The sequence below is a fragment of the Myodes glareolus genome, chromosome 16 (assembly GCF_982192425.1).
Source record: "Myodes glareolus chromosome 16, mMyoGla1.1, whole genome shotgun sequence".
Taxonomy (NCBI): domain Eukaryota; kingdom Metazoa; phylum Chordata; class Mammalia; order Rodentia; family Cricetidae; genus Myodes; species Myodes glareolus.
In genome coordinates this window covers 31,404,551-31,416,805 of record NC_142041.1, presented here as the reverse complement: position 1 = coordinate 31,416,805, position 12,255 = coordinate 31,404,551, and positions in this window count along the sequence as shown.

Genomic DNA, 12,255 nt, shown 5'->3' with positions numbered 1-12,255 from the left:
TGCAACAAACTTCACAGACCCAAACTCCACAGGCACCTCGACTCCAAATGCCACAGGACTTACCTGCCCTTGGCCAGCTGGCTCTGCCTTCAGAAAGGTCTTACCACATGTGCTTCTTCTGCACAATCCCATGTGCATTTTTCAGACAGCTGTCTCCTCTCTCTTTCTTTATCTCTCTCTCTCTCTTTCTCTCTCTCTCTCTCTCTCTCTCTCTCTCTCCCTCTCCACCATGGTTTGTGGGTTTTTCCCTATACCCCCTCTCCTCAGGCTGCTGCTCTCAGCTCACAGCTACTCCCAAACAGCTGCAGCTACCCTCAACCAGGCTAGCTCTTTCTGCCCTGCTCTGCTATAGGCTCAAAGCAGTTCTTTATTAACCAGTGGTATTCACAGCATACAGAGGGGAATCCCACATCATAGGTGCTAAAGAAAGAAAATAAAATGGGTATATACAATCATACAAAAATAAACCAGTGGTGGCGGCACATGCCTTTAAGCCCAGCATTTGGGAGGCAGAGGCAGGTGGATCTCAGTAAGTATGAGGCCAGCTGCTCTACCAAGTATGTTCCAGGGCAGGCAGGACTGTTATACAAAAAACCCTGTCACAAAAAAAAGGAAGAAAATAAAAAGTAAATAGTTTAAAATGTTAATATGAAGTCTTTAAAGAGAGAGTAAAGTAATAGAAAAAGAATAAGCCTCATAAAGATGGGAAGTGTAACACAAGGAGTATCCTATATAGTGCTTTATTAATTTAAAATTATTTAAATACTAATGAACAGAAAACAACAGCTGCTCAGAGACATTGGATTGTATACAATGCTGCTGAATTGAACTAGTCTATATAATTTAAGGATGTCTTAACACAGAATGGAAGTCAAGAAATGTGTTGCATTGGGGGAAAGGTGATGTCTTTATTTCCATGGGAAACAAAAAGACTATGAATTCTTTCAAAATTAATAAAGATCAGATTTGATCAAGGGAAACCTGAAAATCATGGCTGCAAACATAAAGGAAGAAACCAAGAAAAACTGCAAGACAGGTGGCATATATGCTGACCTCTCTGCTTGGGAACAGCTCTGAGACTGGATGAGACATGTTAAATCATGTTGGCTACGGAGTCCTCATGACTTATTATTACATGTCATCCTTCCATATGACATGGCTGGAAATTTATATTATGATTTGGTTATACAATCCAAATGGACTTATAAAGTTCACAGATGCCTTTTACCTGCTTAAACATAAAACAAAAAAAAACATCTTTAGCTGGCTTGTGCATACTGCACATTTCATACTTGTGTTAATGCAGATATGTATGTTACTTTAAAAGTTTATGTGTTTCCAGAAAAGCAAAAAGACCAGACATCAATGAAGAGAAGTAGTCTCAGAATGATCCTGTTACAATTTTCTCAAAAATCGGCATTCAGAACAACTTCAGAGCTGAATTGGCCCAACCTCATAGACTACTCCCGCCAGGACTCCAGATAAGCTCTGCACTGTCCCATCACACTGAGACTGGACAACTAGCTCTCCGGTTATTATCCCAATTTTCTCAGGGTCCCCTAAAGATGTCATCGCTCTCAGACAAGAGGAAGTAATTTTAAAAACATGACATCTACCTTCCCAAGAGGTGAGATGTGTGGCTTTTGGTCATTAAATGGGTCATGAATGTTTTTCGTTGTTTAGGCGGGTTAGTTGCAAATTGTTATTGGTCATGGTCATAGAGAAAATTAAACAAAGAAGGTTAGATTCAGGGATCTCTTCCTGAAAAGAAGAGGGGATATAGAAATGATGGAATAAAAGGGTAGATTATTGAATCTACTTTTAGACTAAAGAGCAACATTAGTCTGAAATATTTTACATTAGTATGGATTTTTGTATATCAATACAATTTTTTGGTTATTTTGATATGTTGTAAGACTGGTACCTATGCAACTCATTTAAAATTGCAATGTATAGTTCTAGTCCTTGAAATCTACTATTACAGACTAGTTCAGATAACTAAGATAACAATCAAACTAGTATTCATGATAGGTATGTTTTCAAAGTCAAACATATTATAGATAGGCAGTCTTCAAACACTTCAGAGATCTACAGAATAAGGTCTTTAAGATGTTTTAATAACATAAAGCTTCTCATGACATTGAGACACATCTGTTCCTGGCAGCACGAATCCACTTCAAAAAAGGATGATGGGCATTGAAGAACCTCCATATGGAGTTTTCTTTAAATGTGACAAAGCTAGTTACTGGATAAGAAACTGCCCTTGCCTCAGTTATTGACAATATGTTGTCCAAATTGGACACGCAGGACACAAAGAAGGAGACTGATGAACTTTGCCAAAACAGTTTATCATACAATATAGAAATTGGGAAATGAAATATTTTATTGTCTTATCCTTCAGAGAATATGCATTAAATGATCATTAAATGATGTCAAAAACTTGAGAAATTTAGCATATTAGTTAACTTTATAAATCAATTTGCTTTAAAAAGAAGACTTGACCTTATTCATACTAAGTTGATGAGTCAAGGGATTGAACTCTGTATTTCCTGTCGGAGCAGGTGTTCACAGTCATGATTCTCGGAGGTTGCACAGCTGGTTAAAACAGAATAAAGATATTCTGGACCCAAGCCTAACTCAATGCTTATGTTCACGGTTATCATACCATGCATTTCCCGCCAGGTACAGCTTTGTTTACATCCCACTTTGTCTAACAAAGAGTGGGTCGGAGCATGTGAGAAAATGATAGAGAACATGCTTAGCATGACCAAGGCCTTGGGTGCCATCCCCAGTATTACAAAACGATTCGAATGATAACGATGATAGGAATGTAGCAGAATGTAATAAGGAAATTCTCTGCCATTTTTCTAAGAGTGTTACCTTCAATCCATTGCTTATTGCAGTGAATTTTTCCCTTCCCAAACCTCAGCAGAACAAGAGCCCAAGCTTAAAGCTAGAGTGCAACTTGCCTCCTAAGCCTTAGTCTGAGAGATGGTTCACAAAGATGGCACTAAAAAGAGGTAGAACTGTGTGCTGCAGCAGACTGGGGAAATAATTTAAGACAGAAGCAAAAATCCCCCTTATGAAAAGGGGTGGCTACGGATGAAGCTTAGTGGCTGAGAGCTTGGTTAGCCTGTGTGAGACCCTGCATTCTAGCCTTGGTACTGAAAGAACTGTGTGTGTGTGTGTGTGTGTGTGTGTGTGTGTGTGAGAGAGAGAGAGAGAGAGAGAGAGAGAGAGAGATATGTGTGTGTAAAGGTGATATGTGTGTGCATGTGTGATATGTATGTTTTGTGTATGTGTGTGTGGTATATGTAATGATGCGGGGTGTGTATGTGTGTTTTGTATGTGGGTGTGTCTGATGTATGTGTATGTGATTGTCTTAGTTTAGTTTTTATTACTGTGAAGAGACACCATGACCATGACAACTCTTACAAAGAAAACATTTAATTGAGTTGGTAGCTCAGAGTCCATTATCATCATGATGGGGAACATGGCAGCATGAAGGCAGGTATGGTGCTGGCTTCATCTTGACCAGAAGGCAGCAGGAAGGTTCACTGACTGTCACACAGAGAGAAGCTGGAGCAAAAGAGACCTCACCCCTACAATGAGTGACACACTTCCCCCAACAATGCCACACCTTCTAATAGTGCCACTCCCTTTGGGGACCATCTTCTTCCAAAGCACCACAGTGATGTGTATAGGGTATGTGTGTGTTGTGTGTATGTGTGTGGTATGTATGTCTGTTCTGTGTATGTGTATATGGTGTGTCTAGGGTATATGTGTGTGATGTGTACAATGTGTGTACATGTGTGGTGTGACCAGGTGTGGTAATGCATAATGCCAGCATTTGGGAAGTAGAGGCAGGAGTTTCAGAAGAAGTTCAAGGTCATCTGGTTCCACATGAGTTCAAGGGTACCCTAGGACACTCCTTAGACCCTACCTCTTAAAACCAAATACTGAAAGTTAGAAAAAAAAGACAATTAAAAAGAAAATAAGGGAGTGGTGGATGATAGCTGGATTTAGGTTATTTAGCAAGCAGCAAGGTCAGTGTCACTGCAACAGAGGTCTGACCATGAAGGGAGGGAGGCTTGTTCTATTCTGGACCTGGTTTGAGGGCAGAACCCAGGCTCAGTTAACTTGGGCTCCTACTCAAGAACTTGGATCTCAAGGAGCTGACTCAAAAGTATGATGAGGAGCCAAGAAAGATTCTAAGTTAATTGAATATTTTCCCCAAAGGGACCAAAGTAGATGTGACCAAGTTTCCTTGAATGGGCACATTTAAATTTCATCAGCAACGAGAATGAAAGCAGTAGAATTGGGGCTCCTCTTTACAGAGAAAGGACGTTTGTGCCTCACGTAGGGAAGCTTTGTCTGAAATGCATACACACCTGAAAATCTCTGCCCTTAAGAGGTCAGTCAAATTGGTGTTTGGTTGGTTGGTTGGTTGGTTGGTTGGTTCGTTCGTTCGTTCGTTCGTTCATTTGTTCGTTCATTTTGCTTTGTCTTTGTTTTTTGAGATAGAATCATCCTGTGTTGATCAGGCTGTACTTGAACTTGAATTCTGCCTCAGTGTGGTGGTTTGAATGAAAATGGCCCCCATAGGCTTGTAGGGAGTGGTATTATTAGGAGGTGTGGTCTTGTTAGAGGAAGAGTGTCACTGGAGATAGACTTTGAGGTTTCAGATGCTCAAACCAGGCCCAGTATCTCTCTCTTTCTGCTGCCTGATGATCCAGATATAGAACTCTCAGCTCCTTCTCCAGCACCATGTCTGCCTGCATGCCGCTATGCTTCCTACCATCATGACTGTAGACTAAACTTCTGAACTGTAAGCCACCCGTAATGAAATGTTTCCCTTTATAAGAGTTGCTGTGAGCTGGGCAGTGGTGGCACACACCTTTAATCCCAGCAGTCAGAGGCAGAGGCAGGAGATTGTCTGAGTTTGAGGCTAGTCTGTTCTACAGAGTGAACTCCAGGACAGTCAGGGCTGCATAGAGAAACCCTGTCTCAAAAAGTAAGGAAAGAAAGAAAAGGAAGGAAGAAAGCAAAGAAACAAGGAGTCTCCAAGCATCACTGTCTCTATTCTACAGAAAATGTAAAGGACATGGTGAGGTCCCAGAATCTGGATCAGTCACAATATACAGCAGATCCAGAGCTCCAACCTGGGCACCATGAAACCAACTTCAACCCACGCTTAGCTATTGCCCACAGTCCAATTGTTATTCATTTATGAACATCGATTTTAATTTTGCTCTTCAGTGTTCTAAGAGGATCAAAAACTTTATCACTATGACTTAAAACTTTTAGTTAAAAAAAAGGCCAGGGATGGTGTGGGGGCCAGCCATGATAATCTAAGTCTGGGCAGGTCACCCAAAGGAAGTTCTTTACTTCCAACCATCATAAATTTAAATAAGAAGCCTAAGTCTCAGTAGTTTACCCTGAAGCAATATCTGGTAGTAAGAAAATACCACAAGCTGAGATTACCTGACCCCCACCCAAGAGCAGACCATTCAAAAGAAATGCCTGACATTCCAACCACTATAGATAGGATCACCTGCCAGTGTACCTCACCCTCACCCGGACACCCCTAGACAAATGTCAGCCAATCAGGGGTCCTGAACCTCAGAGACCCCTCACCCCCACCTTTACTATTATAAAACCCCAATTCTAATTGAACTCGGGGCTCTCTGGTTATTCCAATATGTTGGACATGCGGAGAGACCGAGTTTGGAAACTTGATTAAAATAAAGGCTCTTTGCTTTTACATATGGGACTTGGTCTCCTTTGTTGGCTTTTGTGGGGACCCACGGATTTGGGCATAACAGATGGTACAGCAAGATGACTCAGTGGGTGAAGGCCATCATTGTCAGGCTTGATAACTTGAGTTCAATCATGGAATCCCCATGGTAGGGAAAAGCCAACTCCAGAAAGTTGTCCCCTAAGCTTCATACTTCAACATGCAGTGATGCATGTGAACCCCCAACACACACACACACACAAACACACACAATTTTCAAAATTTAAATTGACAACCAGAAAGGGGGCCTACTAAGAGGATATAGGTCACTGGGGGCATGACCTTTGGGACTTCCCTAGCCCCTTCCTGTTCCCACTCATCTTCACTTCCTGTCTTCTTCTCTGTATGACCTCCCTCCCCACAGTGGATTGAAGGCTTTGAAACTGTATCAAATAAATAGTTCCTCTCAGTAAACTGTCTTCTGAGGAAGTTTGGTCACAGACATACATGACCATCTATTTTACAGAGGAGGAAACTGAGTCAAGTTCCATGTCCCCGTTCATACATTGGTGCCACAGAGTTCTTTGTTTTGTTTTGTTTGAGGCGGGGTCTCACTATGTAGCTCTGGCTATCCTGGAACTCCCTCTTGTAGACTAGGTTGGCCTTGAACTCACAAAAATCCACTGTGAGAAATGCCTCTGCCTCCTAAGTGCTGGGGGAAAGCATGTGGCACTAGGCCCAGTGCAGAGTTTATTGTTCTTTAAAAAGAATGTAATGATGGGATGCCCCGGATGGCTCGCAGAGCAGCTTCTAGTCCGACAAGGATGACTGTGGGTCCCTGCAAGATCTCCAGGGTGGCAGTGCCATGCGGCTAGGGGAGTCAGGCAGGTGGTTACGGCGGATAAAAGGCTCACAGGACATAGTATTATTTAAAGAAGAGGGAGACATTTATTGCTTAAAGAAGAGAAAAACAGAGAGACGTAAGAGAAACAGAAAAAAACAAAGACACATGTACACATGACAAGAGACAAACACAAGAGAGAGAAAAGATGGCGAGGAGGTCAGAAGTGGCTGGGGTGGACGTGGTTAGTCCTTAAAGTCACCGCAAAGGAATAACATTCCCGGATCCTTTTTATAATAAAAAGTAGAAGGTTAGACATTACAGTTTGAAGGAATTGGGGCGGCGAATTCTCAAGACTGCTTCCGGCTGATTTGTGGGCGTCATCTTTGGGGGGGTGGTGAGGGAGATTCGAGAGAAGCTGGGTGCTGGTCACATCCTGGCATAGTTGGTCTCTGTGCCCGACAGGTGTCTGTGGCATGGAAATGTCTGGTGTCCCTTGTACCTGGTTAGGGTGTTGGCAGAACAGAGGACAAAGTTAAATTGAGAAAAAATTTTTAGGACCAGGGAATTGAGCGGTTATGTATCTGACCTGTTTATGATGGGTTCTTTAATTTGGCTCCCTGGAACTCATAAGAAAAATAGAAGTTTTAGACATATACATTGTATTAAGAACTCCTTGGGTTTGTAAAAACAGAAATTATAATGAAAAGTATTTTTATTTGGTGAGACAACCTGGCAAAACCTCTTAGCTATCAGACTGTCAGAGATCTTTGAGAAGGATAAGATTTTACTTGAGTTATTGATTAAAAAATGATAGAGAACTTACTTGGTTGGCACCCAGAGCTACTCTTTTGGGTCCTCCCTGGTCACTGAAGGTTGCATTTGACATTTGTTGTTTAATGTAGAGCCTGTCAGGCTTTAGAAGACCCTGTGGGTTAAGAAATCTTTAGGAAGACAGGCCTACCTTGACCTGGGCAGCTAGGCTGTCGATTCCAGTGATTTTGTCTACATTTGGAGGTCTCCAGTTTAGGTGAAAGGCAGTTTTTTCCCAATGGTCAGCGCTTGGCAGTCAAAGCAAACTGCAGATGGACGCTGGTCTTTGACGGTTTGTCTTCTGTCTTCTCTGAGGAAACAGAGTGCTTGCTAGGAGCCAACTTGTCTCTTTTTGTTATGAAAAGTTTTTTAAATAATTAAATATTTAAATATCGCATTACCCAGATCTCTGAGCAGTTGAGGGCTGATTATAAGGTATAGTTACAGTATAGAATCTGTCTGGAAGGTTGGGTCTGAGTTTGACTGTACTGACTCTTAATAGGTAAGATCCATATTTGTAAAAAGACAGAAAGAAAGAAAAAAAAACTGTTTGTAACATTAAGATTAGTGGCAGAACTGACAATGGTAGAAAACAGCTTAAAAGTACATACCAGTTTAAAATATGAGACTTATGATTTTGTAGTCTGAAACGAGATGAAATGAACAATCATTATACATAGAAAGATTGAACAGGAATTAGGCAAACTGCATGCTTTTGATGGGCCCTATCAGAAGCGCGTCATTATGCAAAACACCTGTAATCAGAGTTAAGGAGAAGATTTCGGTGAACACCGAGGAGGGGGAGGGGAAAGCAGGACATACATAACAGTGGGAGAGCTTGGTCATGTGATCTGGCTCTCAGTGAATCTAGCGATAAAGTCACCTGACCCCAATGAACATGGCGGTGGACACGTATTGTGGCTTGAATGGAAAAACCGCGGGAATTTTAAAAGCCGGGGGCCACCTGGTTGTTATCCAGAGTCTGAATCGTGAAAAACCCACATAAACAGACAATTTAAGGCACATTTAGGCTGGTACGACTTGCTTTCCCAGGTCAAGACCGTGAAAAACCCGCAAAAACCGTGGCATCTTGAGCCTACAGGGAACGGCTCCCCATTTAGGTGGGATGCAAATGAATCAACCACCCAGAACACGTGGGTGAGCATCCCCAATCCACGTGTGGGGTGGTATAGGCTGAACCGGATCAGCCTTTTTGTCCGTGAGAAAGATGAGAAAGAAGAAAAGAATGAAATAAGAGAGGAAGAAGACTGGAGGTCCCGGACCTCCAGGTGAGGGAATGCACGGGCTTAACAGGATGCAAGCCATAATGAACGCCAGCGATGGGGCGGAGAAGTACCCCCCCAAGCCCAGAAACACCAGGAGGACTGGTCAATCCCGGGTTAAAAAGGCTCAGATAAGCTGGCTGGAGTGAGGAAACTTACAATTAGAAGCCGGTGTTGTTTGTAGGAATGAGTTCAGGCAGTTGGCGGTGTTGAGAAGGCCCTCGGTCCCAATTTAATCCCGGAAGTTGGTGCTCAGAGTCCCGGACGAAAGGTGAAGCTGGGACCCTGGCCCTTGGAGGGTGAATCTCTCGAGTCCACGGCACCAAATATTGTTCTTTAAAAAGAATGTGATGATGGGATGCCCCGGGCGGCTCGCAGAGCAGCTTCTAGTCCGACAAGGATGACTGTGGGTCCCTGCAAGATCACCAGGGTGGCAGCGCCATGCGGCTAGGGGAGTCAGGCAGGCGGTTATGGCGGATAAAAGGCTCACAGGACATAGTATTATTTAAAGAAGAGGGAGACATTTATTGCTTAAAGAAGAGAAAAACAGAGAGACGTAAGAGAAACATAGAAAAAAACAAAGACACATGTACACACTACAAGAGACAAACACAAGAGAGAGAAAAGATGGTGACGAGGGAGGTCAGAAGTGGCTGGGGTGGGCGTGGTTAGTCCTTAAAGTCACCGCAAAGGAATAACAGAGTTCATTTTTACATTTTGCAGGACATTAAGTTACAGAGGATTTAGCACACAGAATTTGGCAGTAAAGCAGGTAGCATTGCTGTTGCCTCTGTGAAACTTTATCTAACTCAGTGTGCCCTGAACTTCGCTATGGTTTGAAGGAGAAATGTCCTCCATAGGCTCATGCATTTGAACACCTGGTCTCCTGCTGGTGGCGCTGTTTGGAAAGGTCTCGGAACCTTGCTGGAGGAAGTCCGGCCCGCGTTTCCTGCTGTCTCTCTGCATCCTCACTCTGGCTGCTGTGTGATCTGTATCCTCACAGCTGCCATGCCTTCATGAATGGACTGAGGAGTCTGCATCCCCTCAAACAACAGAGAGTAAACACTTCTTCCTGGAGTTGCTTCTTATCAAGGATTTGGTAACAGAAAAGGTAGCCAGTACACTTTGAAAATATATCAAAATCAAGTTTTACACTAGTAAAGATTAATTTTACAAACCGTAAAAGTAACTTTACTTTTGCTGTGTACATTAATAGTCTTCTGAATTTATTGAAAGAAAAAAAGTTAAAAGCTAAAAATTAGATGACCTGTGCTGGGTCAGTTCAGCTCAGAGGTGGCTCGCCCAGCCTGTGCAAGGCCCTAGGTTCATCACCAGGACTACAGTAAACAAACACACCCATTAACACTCATTGAGAGAAAGCTAGGACAGCTGCACTGATATCAAACATGCATTTCCCATGAAGAAATAAGAGGAGAGAGAGAGATCTTTTTGAATGATAGAAGAACTAATTTACTGGGCCAGGTTTATAGCTCAGTGGTAGAACACTTGCCTGGTATACATGAGTCCCTGAGTTTGATCTCTGGGGTGAGCGGTAAGGTCAACTTATCAAGATGATAAAAGCCATAAATGTTTATTTTCAAATGAAATGATTCAAAGTACATGAAGCAAACTGGCATAGTCTCTGTCTCCAGCTTATGGTTTGAGATGTGAGGCCTCAGCTGTTCCTGCCGCCACACCTTGGCTCTGCCCTCTGGACTCTAACCCTCTGGAGCTATAAACCCAATTAAATGTTTTCTTTTCTAGGTTGCCTTAGTCATGGTGTAATATCACAGCAATAGAACAGTGAGTAACTCAGATGCTGACCCTGAGAGGAGCTTGTTTGGGGCTGGGGGCTGGGATGTTACACATGCCTCAGCCTCTAACCAATCCTAAACCCATGTGAAGATCCTACGATGAGCTGGGAGCTGGGGAATGTGACCCTTTCTGTGTTGTCTTGTTTGGTCATCCAAAGCGTATGTGTTGGAATATCTTCCCATTGATCCAGGTGCTTGGGTGCTGTTTCCCCTGCAGGAGCATCCTTCTGTCGGCCTTGCTTTCTCACCTGTGGCTGGACAGAGGACCGTGGAGCAGCCAACACACAAGGCTAAGTTGGTGCAGGCCGAGAACATGCTGTTTGTAGAGCATCCTATGCATTTCACACTCATGGAGTAGCAGTCCTCCCTCTTACCAGGCACTTCTCCTGTTTTGTCTTCTTCCAGAGAGGGAGGGACAGCCTCGCAATAAGCACGTGCTTGTGGGGAGGTCATCACTGCTGGGAAGCTTCCTTATTTGCTTTCCGCAAAGAAGAGGTAGAGGAGGAAGAGAAAGGGGAGGGAAGAAATAATAGAACAGAGAGAGAACAAGGCCGGCTGCACATGCTCTGTCACAATCCAAATATAAGACAAAACGAGTGTAAGAGTCAGAACTGACAAGCATCAGAGGAAAATGGGAAATCTCATGTTTGCTTACTGACATTGGGGGTAAACTCAGGGCTTCCCTATGCTGAGTATGTCTACCACTGAGTTACACCCAGGTTAGGAGTTCTCAAATGAGACAAACCCAACAAAAAAAAGATAAACTGATTGGGAGTTGGAGTCAGGAGTTCAAGGCCATCATCAGCTATATGGCTAATTTGAGGCCAGCCTGGGCTAGGTGACAAAGCACAAATTGGGCTAATCTTTCTTCTTGGTGTCTGGCATTGGCTGTGGCTTGTCTCTTGTCCCCAACTTCTGGCCTATCGGCACCTCCCTCTCCAGCCACCGAGTTGTCCTTAGTAGAAATCAGCTTTGACAATGCCTAAATCCATTTGGCACACTGCGGGCATGCTGCTGGCAAAGCCAGTTTACAGAGTCCGCAGCCCACCACCCATAGAGTCTCCAGATGTCACCAAGGCAGGAATCTAGCCTTGCCAGGTCTCTGGCCCTTTCCTTCTGAACTCACTTCTGAACGAGGCAGTCGAGAGACCGATGGCCCCTGACAGTTGTCTCTGACGCGGTGAATGGCTCCTCTGTGCTCAGCTATTTCCTCGTGGCCTTGCAGCTCTGGTTCCTCTGAAACAGCTTTCCAGAGATCCTACATGTGATAAGGATCCCTCCTGGGCTCGTTTGATTGTTTCAATGAGAATTTGTCAGCAAAATGGAGCAGAGACGTGAACAGTGGGAGTCGGAGTCCCTACCCAGAACTACAAGTCCCTTTAAGGCAGATGGGCACTAGTGTCCACTGTGCTCCTGTTTGGAAGTGCGAAGAGGCAGGAAGTATATCTGATGGACAGAGCGGGAGAGACAGTGAAGGCTGTGTGTGGCTCCGTGCGGACCTACTGGACACATCTAAACTCGATACCAGTTCTGGTGAGGTGTGGTGGCACAGTCCTGACCTGTGACCAGTACCTGAGTGAGTGTAGTGGCGCGAGGCTGCTTTGGGCTGCTCACTGAGACTGTCGACCAGCAGTAGCCTAAACCAGTGCACTTTTATTCCTAGAGTATGTACCGCTAGGGATGCAGCCGTAGTCACAGCCTTAGGAGGTGGAAGCAGGAAGATCCGAGCTCCAAAGTCAGGGTCAGCTACGCGGAGAACTCCAGACC